The sequence below is a fragment of the Protomyctophum bolini genome, assembly GCF_963924005.1.
Source record: "Protomyctophum bolini genome assembly, chromosome: 18".
Taxonomy (NCBI): domain Eukaryota; kingdom Metazoa; phylum Chordata; class Actinopteri; order Myctophiformes; family Myctophidae; genus Protomyctophum; species Protomyctophum bolini.
Window position 1 is genome coordinate 39791237 of NC_137879.1, and position 13839 is coordinate 39805075.

Sequence of the window (13839 nt, forward strand, 5' to 3'; positions counted from 1 at the left end):
ATGTCAGATAACCTAAAGAAACACCTTCGTGTCCATACTGGAGAAAAACCTTTCCAATGTAAACATTTTTACAAGAGTTTCAGTCAATCAAGTTCCCTAAAGACACACCTTCGTGTCCATACTGGAGAAAAACCTTTCCAATGTAAACATTGTGACAAGAGTTTTACTGCATCATCTTCCCTGAAAACACACCCTCGTCTCCACACTGGAGAAAAACCTTTCCAATGTGAACACTGTGACAATAGTTTCAGTAGGCTAGATGACCTGAACAGACACCAGTATGTCCACACTGGAGAAAAACCTTTCCAATGTAAACATTGTGACAAGGGTTTCAACATTTCAAGTAATCTGAAGAGACACCTTCGTTTCCACACTGGAGAAAAACCTTTCCAATGTAGACATTGTGACAAGAGTTTAATTTATCAAGTTATCTGAAGAGCCACCTTCGTGTCCACAGTTCTCACAGGACAATAAAAATATGTCCACTTTAAACGGTGTGAGCTAAGTTTAAATAACTCGGGTCACTTGCTAAGACACCATTGCATTCACACCATGGGGTAACAAAAATAAAGTTTCCACTATGTGTTCCTGTCTGTCTTGGATTATGGAGATATAATCTATAAAGACATGCAGCAATTTTGTTTTAGCATCGATTAGATTTATTACGGGTGATAGCTATGGTACTCACCAATGCATCTCATATAAAAAGGTTGGATGGAGACGAAAACTGCATTGGCACCTAATATTGTATAAAGCCATGCTTGGAGATTGTCCTAAATACATCTCATCTTTTCTGAAGTACACCCGCACCCGGTCAAGTAGTTTCCCCAAATTCAAGGTACCAAAAGTTAGCTCTGAACTTGCTTTTGGCTTCTGTGGCCCTAATACATGGGGAACTACCCATAGATCCGAAGTCCCGTTAGTCCGAACATGCACTGCTCCCGTGCTTGCGGTTAGGTTTAGGTTTGCTCCCGTGATTGCGGTTAGGTTTAGGTTAGGGTTAGAGATAGGGATAGTAATTTCGGAACAATGAACCTTCTGACTAATGACACAGCACCAATACATGGGACCTGCAAACGACATTGAAACTGACATTGGTACCCTTAACACTTAGAACGCCATTGGCCAAGATCTACGTCAATTAATGCTCATTATTTAATAAAACCCTCAACACTGTTGCCGTAGATCAATGGCAATTGCACTTTTATAGTGCTTTCGATCGAGCAAGGCATAATGCTACTTACGTTAGCATCTGGTTGCTGCTGGTGCTCTCAATAACAGGATCGCAGCATTAAAATCATCGTGGCCATAATCACCCACCCGTTTGACTTCCTAGTTTATATTCAGTACCGGTAGTCTGTTAATGTGGCTTTTCAAAATAAGAGTTCAATGGGAAAATTATGGTGTGAATTAGTAAGTGTTGGTGAGCATACAGATCTCCACAATATGTAACATGAATGAATATGTTTCATTTGTAAACCTATATGTAATTCACATGTATATCTTTTGTTTTTCTTTTCCTGATCTTCTGATGTATTGTGATGTTTTTTCCATATGATATTGTATCACTCGACGACACTAAAAATGAGTTTGATTACTCAGTGTAATTTCGAGAATAAACAAAACTTGAATGAATGAAAAATGAGCTCACTGGGAGGATCAAATTAAACAGCTGTATGTTCGTAGGGAGGTCGATAGACAAGGACAATGTTATGGATTATTATACTGCTCCTATATTTCAAAACAAATGTGGGTAAATTCTCTTTCTACAGCACGGCCCCCCAGACATGGAATGCACTGACCCCTTCCATCAAAAAATGCATCTTTTAAAACAGGCCTGAAAGTCCACCTTTCAGCAGGCCCAGTGGAGAGGAAATGATCACTTCTCCTTTAAACAGGTGACCACGGCCCCTCCTAACTTTCAGTTATGTACCAGTCTGTACATTTAGTGTTTTATTATTTCCCGTAATGATATATTTTGTTGTTGTTTTTGATGATATTGATTTTTTGTTGAGGGGCGCTAGCTCCTCCTATTGGGCTTTGTCTTTGTGTGAACACAAACACGTTGATTTGATTGGCTGATCATCATCCCATAGCGATGATTTGATTGGCTGATGTACATATTGAGGATATAATTGTGAGTGCAGAAGAAGTGAAGACGCCAAAAGTGATTGACCGGAATGACATTTGTGATAATTTGATTAATTGGCTGAGCATGGAATGTGATGTATGATGTGATAAGAGCACCCCTCACTTCACACAAAGTGTGATTTTGTTGTTCTGCTATTATGAATTGATTGCATAGGACCTGAATGGAAACCAAGACGATTCTGTTTTTGTGTTCTCCCTTTTGGAATCAGTGTTTGACTGAACTCTGATGCTGTTTTACATTCATGCCTAATAAACTATTCAATCAATCCTGTCAATAGAGGCCTCCATTGTCCTGATCTTTTGTTTTTCTCCTCATGTTAAACCCTTAAAGGACAACTTTGGGTTTTTCAACCAAGGTTCATGTTTAGGTTATTAGAGAAAGTAAAATATGAGTGCATTTTTTCATTTGCTGCTTCATTTCGTTTAAACACTTTTAGCGTTTTTTGGCAGGTGACGGGGGCATTCGAACTAGATAAAATACATGAATGAAAAATGTCTTGAATTAAAAAATAAAGTAAGTAAAACAATGTTGAGTGTTCAAACGTGTGGCTGAACCTCTACCTAACCCAACTCCTGTCACATCTACAACACTTATACAAGGCTTTTTACTGAGGTTTATGGGTCTGTATTTAGTTTGCTAATTTTGCTTATTTTATTCTTATTTTTCTATTCTAAACCAATAGTTTTGATTGTATTCAAATGTCCTTTTATTGTGAATGCATCACCCTTTACAGTGCTCTTAACCCATTTAGACCCCCATCTGAAAATATGTTGTTCCACGGACCCCCCAGGAGCAAAGATTAGAGTTAAAAACGTTTGCTGTGAAAGATTATATATTCAAAAATTTGCACCACATTAAAAAATATATCTACAAGCTTGTAGCGCTGCACTCAGTGCTACGCTACGAGCTTGTAGATCTGCTATTTTTCATAATAACATAATGCTTAAAACACAAAAGGGGTTTCCGCCCAGATGTAGTGTGTGTAAAGCACACTGCCTTCCTTGTTGAAATGTACAAATAAACATGCTTACTCTAACGGGCAAAGCAGTGCTGTAACTACATTACACTGTTTAGTAAATCAATTCATGAATCTAAATATTATTATTATTAGACAATGAATCAATTTGTATATTTATTCAAGACTACATTTGCCTTTTATGATCCAATAGAATAACAGAATAAAGTAAGTCTATGCCATAGACTCTATGGTAGATGATGTGTATTGAAATCAGACCTTGACGTCTCTCCATGTTGCAGTTGGCATACAGTCTGAGTCAGGATACACAAAGCAGCAGCAGATACAGTTAATTAAACACAGTCTGAGTCGGGATACACAAAGCAGCAGCAGATACAGTTAATTAAACACAGTCTGAGTCAGGATACACAAAGCAGCAGCAGATATGCTGATGCATGAATTCGGACACATCAGTGTTGTAAACCTGGGATCGTCTTACAACATACACCCTCCATGCGACTCAACCATGGCTGATCAGACCCCGGCCTGTGTCCTAGTGGCATGCTACACTACAGCCCCCACTGTCTCTGTCCTGTGTCCAAGTGGCATGCTACACTACAGCCCCCACTGTCTCTGTCCTGTGTCCTAGTGGCATGCTACACTACAGCCCCCACTGTCTCTGTCCTGTGTCCAAGTGGCATGCTACACTACAGCCCCCACTGTCTCTGTCCTGTGTCCTAGTGGCATGCTACACTACAGCCCCCACTGTCTGTCCTGTGTCCTAGTGGCATGCTACACTACAGCCCCCACTGTCTCTGTCCTGTGTCCTAGTGGCATGCTACACTACAGCCCAATCTGTATATTTCTGTACTGCAGGAAGTATACAGAAGAAAGGAGGGAATGGAAAAAAGATGGATTAGCTGGATTTAGAATAAAGGGAATATTGGTGTAATGTATTCGCTATCATACAATTCCTATGATGTTTAGGATTTTTTTATTTTTTTATTTGCACGTTTAAAAACAACACATTTGGAACAACAACATATTGTGCAGGTGAGATTTGTTAATGTGATTCATCAAATGGTTTATATTAGAGTTTATATTTAAAATTATTTAGTGAAGATAGACTTAATGACACCACAGTATAGAACATGGTGTGGCGTGGTTTTCTGGACTCACTGAAAAAAAAATCGACCATTCCTTTTTTTCCATACATTTATTAAAGAAATATGTATTTTTAAATGCATTCAATTATTTTAAGCCTAGAATCAAGCCTTCCAGGATCCTGGTGAATCATGACCATAAAACATCTGATTCTGTGAATAAATTAAAATGAAAGACACTAAACAAAGAGCATTTATTAAATGTAGTAAATCATATAATTAAATATGCAATCTTGTTGTTTGTTTGTTTTCTCAGAATCAGAGGTGTTATGGTCATAACTCACCAGGATCCTGGATGGATTGATTCTAGGCTCATAATAATTGATATATAATATTTATCTCCCATAGAGATCTATTAAAATATTATTTTAATATATCTCTATGGGAGAGTTACAGCTCTATAGCTGTTCCATAGCTTCTCCCCACTGTATTACACTGTACTATGGTTCCCCCTAGTGACTGTTCATGGTACGTGCATCGTGCACGCTCCAGTCTCTAGCAGGGCAGAGCCACAGAGAGAATTACGACATTGAGGGGGCAGAAAACAGCCTGGTGACGTGGTTCATGTTCTCACGCGAGCCCATAGACTCCAAATCCGTAAACTCCCGGATGTCCCTTTTCAATAGAAGTCTATGTAGAAGAGCCGCCATTGGACTGAAGCCCCGTGACGTGAACAGAGTTGTCGTAACTCTGTCTCACTTTATATGGCTCGGCAGCAGCAGGACTAGTGCGCATGCGCACAGCAGGCCTATGTGCGTTCACACACAGCTAGCGGTAAGCCTGTTAGCAGTGTTGTTAGAAAACACTTCAATAATAATAATAATACTAATAGTAAACGGTTTGAAAACAGTGTGGTCGTTAAGCAGCTCAACCCTGAAAGACAGCAGGTAATTAAGTTGAACTGATTCACCTTGTTTTTACTACATTTTATCTTTTATATTATTGACTCATCTTTTAACATGGAACAACACAATGAGTATTTCTCTCATATCTGCTTGTTAGTTATAAATGATCCTAAACAAGCAGTACTACTAGCAGCAGTAATAATATTGTAAATTGTTATAAACAAGCAGTAGTTACTAGCAGCAGTAATAGCAGTATAGTTAATACTAGTAGCAGTAATACGGGCGGCTGCAATTCGAAATTGCCCCCCTTTCCCCCTCACTATGGGTATGGGGTCTATCTTGCGCCACCCCTTATCCTAGCCCTACAAGCAGAACCCAATGCTACTGAAGTTTCTGACATTTTTTAGACCCAGAGCATGGGGTCCTCCCAGCTAACATTTCCCCGCTAGCTACCGCCTCCCGTTGTCGCCTTCACAGCGTAGCACGCCCGGGCTGGCTTGGACTTCCCCCCGCTGTCCCCGCGACAAACGATCGCGCTCAGTTACTTTTTAATGCCTCGTGAATTTACAGCGATTTACAGTCCCTCCTCACGCTGACGTAAGGCTTGCCTCCCCCGCCCGTCTCTCTCTCTCTCTCAGACAAGGATGTGCATTATATGTATAAAATACATAATTTTTTAACTATTGAATATAATTAAGTGGATTCTTCTTCTACTTCTTCTTCTTGCGGTTATATTTATTATTATTATTATTATTGTTGTTGTTATTATTAATAATAATAATATGTACCTGCAGACTAGTAATTGTAACTTTAGTTCAGGCTTGCCTCCCTAGCCTGGAGCCGAGGCTTTACCCTGCATGCATTGCAGTGTTGTTGTTTTTGTTGACTGTTGAATCGACGTACGGTACGGAGGCAGAAGACAAGACTCTCCGTCCAACAAATGCTTATATTAGTTCTTACACAGTTTTTCTCCGGAGAAATTCAGTTGAAAGGTCAGTGTATTTTTATATCCGATATCTACCGTGTGTAGTGTAATTGCACATGTTAGAATCGTTTCGATCTTTATCTGTGTATGTTTCCCTCTAGCTAGCTAGCCTAGCTACCTGGGCAATCTATTGTTTGGACGAGGGGATAGAGTTAGCATTAGCAAACGTATAACTCATGCTATTTTAACAGGCTTGTAACTTCTTATTGTGTTGATAAGTCCTTAAACACAATTATTCGAATTAGATAAGATTTGATACGTTGCTTGTGTAGACTACATAAACAGCATTTAGCTGTAAATCACATTTTTTGTCATTCTTTCTTTCAGAACGTCTCCTATGGTACCACATCAATACAGCATGGGGTCTGTGTGTATGTGGGGTCTGCAAGGCTAAATCTTCGTCAAATGTCTGTCTTGCAAATGTAAAAAATATCACATAGTAGGCTAATGTTTAAAACAGACTTTTTTTGTTATTCTATTATAGGTGCAGATGCAGTGACCAAAATGAGCATTGCCATGCAGGTACGTTCTGAGCCATTTCTTTTACTCTTCTCTCTGTTGTCTCCTCTAGTTAGTGCTTTTGCTAGGCCACAATTGCAAATAAAGATTTGTCTAATTACAACACATTTTGATTTAATTTTTGTCATTTTAGTCATTTTGTTGTTTTATTCTAAGCCTGATTTTTACACTTGGTTGCATGCTGAATATAGCTGGTCTACAAGCTCGCAGCACATTGTGTGCTTGTAGATCTTCTGTTTTCATCAAATTGATTTTATGTACATACAATGTTTACCATTTTGTTGTTACTGTGATTTCAGACACAGGACTTGGATCTGTTGGGCGTACAAACGGTAAGAACATTTCTACCACTGAATTAAGGTTGCATGCTACAAGCTCTCTTGCCTCAAGTTTGCTGTTACATTTGAAAGGAATTTGACTTGAATTTGATTTCATTTTACAGACAAGGTGACATGCTGTACAGAGCTGAGACATCGTTCTTTAATTTACGGTAATTGTTCATTTTACAATCATAACATTTTAAATGACTGAGGTGTATTATGATGAGTACTGTGGCACTCTGTGCCACACTATGAGCTTGTAGATCTGCTATTTTTCAACAGATAACAGCTTTTAAAATAATGTTTAAAACCTATGAGGCGACACAGATGCGTCCTCAGGTCTAAATGGGTTAAGGCAGTGGTTCTCACAGCCATCAAAACGTTATCCCACATTTCACAGCAGTGATGGTAGGTAGGCCTATGATTAAGGTGAAAATAATTTATTTAATTAATTCTGTGATTTCAGACGAACTTTCGCTGGAGGAAGACCTATCGACTTCAAATGCAACCTCTGCTGGAAAGGCTACCACCAGTCGGGTTTCCCTGACCCTCTACTATACGCAACATCCAGACCTCAAGGAACGCACCCAGCTTTCCGTGCTCGGACATACAGACACGGGGACATACACACATTGCTACGCTCAGAAACTCCTGACTCCACTCAGAAGAGAATTGGTGTTTTAAAGACTTAAGCACTTAAACTTGAGAACTGATATGTCTTCTAAATCCTCACAGATTTTAGTTAAAACGTTTGCTGCAAAATAATATATATTTACAGATTTGTGGCACATTTTCACGATGTTTCAAAATTAGCAAACTCGTTTTCAACAGCTGACAGCTTTTTAAATAATGGTTAAAGTGGCTAAAACCACGGGATCTTGGACTTCAGTGACAGGGACCTGGGGTCTGAGAGCCGGAGACGTTGGACAGGGTGCATTTTGGAACTTCTGCTGGCGGCCACCACCAGGGCAGGCACGGCAGGCAGCTCATCAAACGGTGGTCCGTGGCTCAAATGCTGAATAACTTTGGCATGAAAAGGGTTCAAACCCACCGCTATAGGGGTTTCCAAATGGACTCTTGAATGTATGCTGCACTATTTCTTGCTCAAAAGGTGAATCTCGATTGTGTGTTCTGTTTATTGCTGTGTAACTGTTATTGCAACATTACTGGGCCTACATAACTAACTCCACACAGAATAGACTTGGTGTTTTATAGAAATTAAACTTGAGAACTGATTCCACAAAATGTCTTCTAAATCCTTGCAGTTTTTAGTTAAAACGTTCACTGTGTTTGGGCCACATTTTCACGATTTTTCAAAAATAGCAAATCTACAAGCTCGTGAGCCAACAATGATGGTTAAAGTGTTTGAATGGTATGACTGTTTTCTTGTATTCTAAACTTGGTTGTTTACATATTTTTTCTATGCGCCTAAATTATTTCATTGTAACCTTTTTTTTTCCTAATAAAGAAACAAAATTAAGTATACATTTTCTGCTTTATTATGTTTCTATAAATATGTGGGAGGGAGGTGAGCATGGGGGAGGAGGGGTGCGCGGTCGCAATATATATGGGGGGGGGGGAGTGGTGTCATAAGACAGCTCCACGCTGTCCTGCTGCTGCCTTCGGTAGCTGACGTTCGAGTCGCGGCAGAGAAGCGGGGCGCCGGCTACACGCGCGTCGGCGCGCACGGCACACGCTGATCAAGAACGACGCGGCCACATCGTGCGACGCGCCCGGCGGAGGACACGATCGGCGGCGCGCGGCGACCGCCTCCCGCAGGCGGCGCGCCATGACTTGCTAGCTGGGGCTATTCCACCTCCACCCTGCCACCGGGTACGCACACATAAATAAACGTAAATACCTTCAGATACGTCCTTCTGCGCTCTTTGACGGCTTATTTTCTTTTTAGGGCTTCTGAATCTGTGAACTATAAGTACCTATAAATACCACTGCGAATATCTCCTGTGGTGCGGAAGCCGTTAAGCCGTTTGTTGACAGAGCAGATCAGAGGCAGGAACGTAGCCGGCACAAGCCAACCGCACATCGGGAGGCGGTACAATAAACAGTAAATAAACAAGAAGAATCAAAGCGACCAAATCGGTCAAACATAGATTAAAAATACTTAACGGCTTCCACGCCACAGGTGATATTCGCAGTGGTATGTATAGGTACTTATAGTTCACAAATTCAGAATAACTCAAACTAAAATAAGCCGTCAAACGGCGCAGATGCGACGTTAACGACGATATTTATGTCCGCGTTCTATCATTTCAATAAGAAAATATAGATACGCACAGGGACCCTACGTAAAGTGACTTCCAAATTTCAGAAAAGCCTTACGGAGGGTTCCGAGAGGGGCTACCCTTATCCCTGAACTAAAAACGTTCAAAATCGTTCAAATAGCTGATCTACAAGCTCACAATGTGTAGATCGGCTAGTTGAACTATTTTAAAATATTTTTTCAAAATAGCGAATATTTTTAGGGATAAGGGTTAAGGGTGGCGCCAGATGGAGCCCTAGATGTTTTTGTATCTCTGTACGTATACTACTAGAATTTCGTGGCCGCTTCGCGGCCACTCAATCCCAGAGTTACTTCGCCACGCACTATGGGAAGAAGGAAATTGCGGGAGTTGACTCCACATGTAGTAACGGATGGGTTATTAGTTATTATGTGTAGTGTAGTGTAGTCAACATGTTAAGGCTCGTACACACTGCCCGGTATTTCCTGTGATTATGCTTTCGGGGAGCATTTTTGGCGCTGGCCGACAAAAACCCCTGATCTGACGTTAAGTGGTGCCCAAATGGTAGATCACGATCTACAAAGGCTTTGCAGGTAGACCACATGACATGGCACTAAAAAATATATATAATTTTAATATAAAAAACGATTTTTGCATCTGCCGCTTTAGATGAACTGAGATGACTTGATTGATTGACATCAAAAAGGGCCTGTCAGCTCAAACACACAATGCAATACTTGTTGTTGTTTACAATCATCAGTAGCAAAATCAAATACCAACAAAAATGAAAGCCTACGATTTGCATTTTTCCCCCTCTATTTCCCATTCCATGTGCGTTTGTCTTATATGTAGCCTATATGAAAGGCCCCTCAATTACATTTTGTAACTATTTTCAGCAATGGGATGATAGTTTTATTTGGTGGGTATGTTGAGCTGGTCGTTTTGATAGTAGCTCTCAAGTCCATAAAACAAACTAACATAGGCTACTTCTCTATAAGCAGAATCATGAATAGGCCTATTTAATGTATACAAAAGGAGAAGAGAGAGAGAGAGAGAGCAATGTGTTTGTGGCTCAAACTTTGTCTAATATTGTTTGTGAGCAAATAATGTTGTGTGCGCACGTGCAGAGAAATGGAGTTATTTAATGAATTGCATGTTGGTGTGTGTGTGTGTGTGTGTGTGTGTGGGGGGGGGGTGGCTTACAGGCGTGCATGTGCGTGTGTGTGTGTGTACTGGGCAGTTGGCTGTCAGGCGTAAATAGCCAAATCGATATGTGTAATGTCAATATGTAGGCACAAAGCAACGACTGACACAGAACAATGTTGATGTAAGTAAGAGATTCGCTTTGTCAGTGATATTTAAAATACAGAGATTTAGAAGGAATAAGCGAAATTGCGAGCGTAGAATTCCTCTTCCTCCTGCGAGCCGAGAGACGGAGAGAAGAGATTTTGCAGAGAGCTGGTGACGTATGAGGCAGAGCTGGTGATGTGTGAGGCAGGGCAGTGTTGCCAGGTTTGCGAATTGTAAGCGAGTTGTTGTGTATGTAAGTAGCGTGGTTAAAGGCCTTGTTTTCTGGGCCTGTTGGGCTTGTTTCTGGCCCTGTTTGGGCAACAGCATAGGCAGCAGTGATTCCGTGTTCCGTGTAGGAAAGGCTCGGGGATGTGGGTGTTTGGGTGTTTGGCCCGAGAATGTGTGTATTAAACAAATGCATTGGCGGCGTGAGTGTGGAAGTGAGGCATTATTAGTGGCAATACAAATACTAATGTTTGTGGGCTGGTGCTGAGTGTTGGCGAACGACGCGTTTTGAGGAGATAGGTCCCGACCACTGCGAAGGCCTACGAAGGGTAAGTGTGTGACGTCACTGCCGTGTGGGTGTAGTGTGTAAGATGGTGTTGTGGGTGTTGCAATAGCGACGTAGCTGTTGTGGCTTTGGGTTTTTCTTCTGCTTCTGGGTACCACTTCTCATATGTAATAAAGGATACATGTTCTGATGAATTAAAAAGGGTGGACCCGATTGTAAACATGCTTGGTGTCGTCCACAATCAACAGTTTTTGTATTGAGTTGCACTTGAAATGTACTGTAATTCTGCAAACTGTTAAAGGACCACTTCACCACTTTTCAACCTATCTTCATATAATAGGTCCTCACTAATAATCATGATAAAATGGCACAATTATTTTCTACTCAGTCTGTGCCTCATAGGAGGGCTGTGGGCAGTTCAGAAACCGTCCTCCAGTGACATCATCATTAGGCAGATTATGTTTTAGACAAGATTTGTTTTTACAAAAATGTTGTGAGAAAGATAGCTTCCATTTCCACTTCAATCAATCAGTCTGTTATAAATGTGATTTTTGAGTTTGTATTGCATCGCTGATAAAATGTAGCTGCTTGTACTGCTAGCTAAAGGCTGTGAGCTAATGTGAGTGGTGTTGTGGTCCTCACAGAGGCCCCCACCTTCCTGTTTCACCCGGAAAGGAAACAAGCTCCGTAGAGTGGGAGCAGACGGGCGGAACCTCTGCAGTGTGAGCATGCTAACACTAGATAGCACTAAAGGATTTAAAGAAACCTTTTACGAAAACTCCTGTTAGGGTCTTCATGGTGTTTTTGTTGACCAGTGAGAGTGAGGAGATCTTGTATAGGAATTGTTCTTTGAGTTTGCCTCCAGGATGATATTATTGTCACCCACTCTAACCAAGAAGCCATCTGCCTTTTTGAGCTTACTATTTGATCCAAAGATTCAGTTTTTGGGGTCACGGTGGCACAGTTGGTAGTGCTGTCGCCTCACAGCTAGAAGGTCCTGGGTTCGATTCCCGCTCGGGGCGCTGTGGGTGCTGGCGGCGTGTTTCCTCCTCCGCGTCATCAGTGCCCATACCCGAAGGCGGGGTTGGCGAAAGGGCCTTTCTGTGTGGAGTTTGCATGTTCTCCCCGTGTCCCCTAGGGTAGGTTCCCTCACAAAAACATGCAGTAATCCTGGTCTCCAGCCGGGGCGCCTGATGGAGGGGAAAGGAACTGGTTGGAATAACGTGTTCCTTCCATGCGCTACGTCCAACCAGGGAAACTCTCCCCTGTCAGGTGTAAAGGAGCAACTTGGACACTCAAGCATGAAGGAAGCATGAGTTAAGTCCGTTGCTCTCCCCAGGTTGGCGGAGGATGTGTAGAGCCCAGGATCACATTAGATGATTGACACAGGGGTGAAAAATGGGTTACAAAATCGTGGGATAAAAAAATATATTAAAAAAACAAAGATTCAGTTTTTCCCAGGTGTAATGATAGTTTTTGTTATCAGCGAGCCAGGTGCAGATTCTACCGAGTTCAGAGATGAGCTGAAGGCCTTTTCAAGCTGCAGGTTGTCAAAGGTGCAAACATAGTTTGTAAATGATCAGGATTTGTACTCTGTCCACTGTAATGTTAACACGTACAAGTCGTACATCTTAGTCAATCTGAGTTTTGTCTCCACCAGGCCAAAGGCATGGGGAGAGAGTATGTTTTGCACTCCATACGTGTGTGTCCATCCGTCCGTCCGTTACCAGCTAATCTCTGACACCGTTAACCCGGTGGATGCCAAACTTTGCATGCACACTCCCTGGATGCCAATGATGAACCTCTGCCCCACATTCTCCAGAACTGCCTATAATGGCGCCACCATGAGGCAGCTTTTCACATTCTTTACCTATAACTGCACCGATCTGCGTGAAACGTTGTATGCACACTCCCTAGAGGCCAAACCTTTGATCTACATTTTTCACATCTGCCTTTTATAGCGCCACCAGGAGGCCAACTTTTGTAAAACTATTTTTTTTATATTACTCCTCATTCTGTCCAAAAGTCTCAGAATCGTTACACAGTATCTCTATATCTATGTGTTCAAGACGGATCTGTCCGATATTTTATATTCCATCCTAATTGGATATAATTCGTTTTCAAGATTGGCCCGTTTTGAACAAAAAGCCTCAAATCATGAACGCATCGTGCAATTTATGTGAAATCTTTCACACACTTTCTTGCTAGGCTGAGGATGATATCCCACCCTTTTCACATTGGCCTGTTATAGCGCCACCAGGTTGCTAAAACCTGACCTGGCTTAGTGGAGACCTGTGCCCCGAGGGCCACTTTTTCTAGTTTAATTATTTGTTCGACTTCTCCTGGTGCGAGTTGACTTGTGACAATGAAGTTGACTTGTTGAGAAGTCGACTTTGGTTACTGCCCTATTGTGTTGTGGTGCACACACTATTGAAATGTAACCCTAACACACACCATTTAAATGTAAATGTAATCACACCCCTGTGAAGTGAGCGTTGCAACAGTTGCACCGCTCACTTCACAGGGGTGTGATTTTTATTATTACAGTATTAGTTTTTTTCTTATGAAAGCAGACAGTCTTCTGTTTGATACGGTATATAGTATGTACATATATAGGCCTTATTTTGTGAATATTTAGTTGTTCAGGTCCATGCCTTCTCTAAAGTTATCTCTGGTGGGCACAAGCTGCATTCAATAACCTATTACTGACAAACTGTACATGGGATCAATGTGTACTGTTTTCCTCCTAAAAGTAGACATTCAGGGCTTTCATTTGGTGTATAGTTACGAACGCAGTGAGCACTAACTATGAGACCTAGTAGAACATGTCTGTCTGTCTGTGTGTCTGTCTGTCTGTCA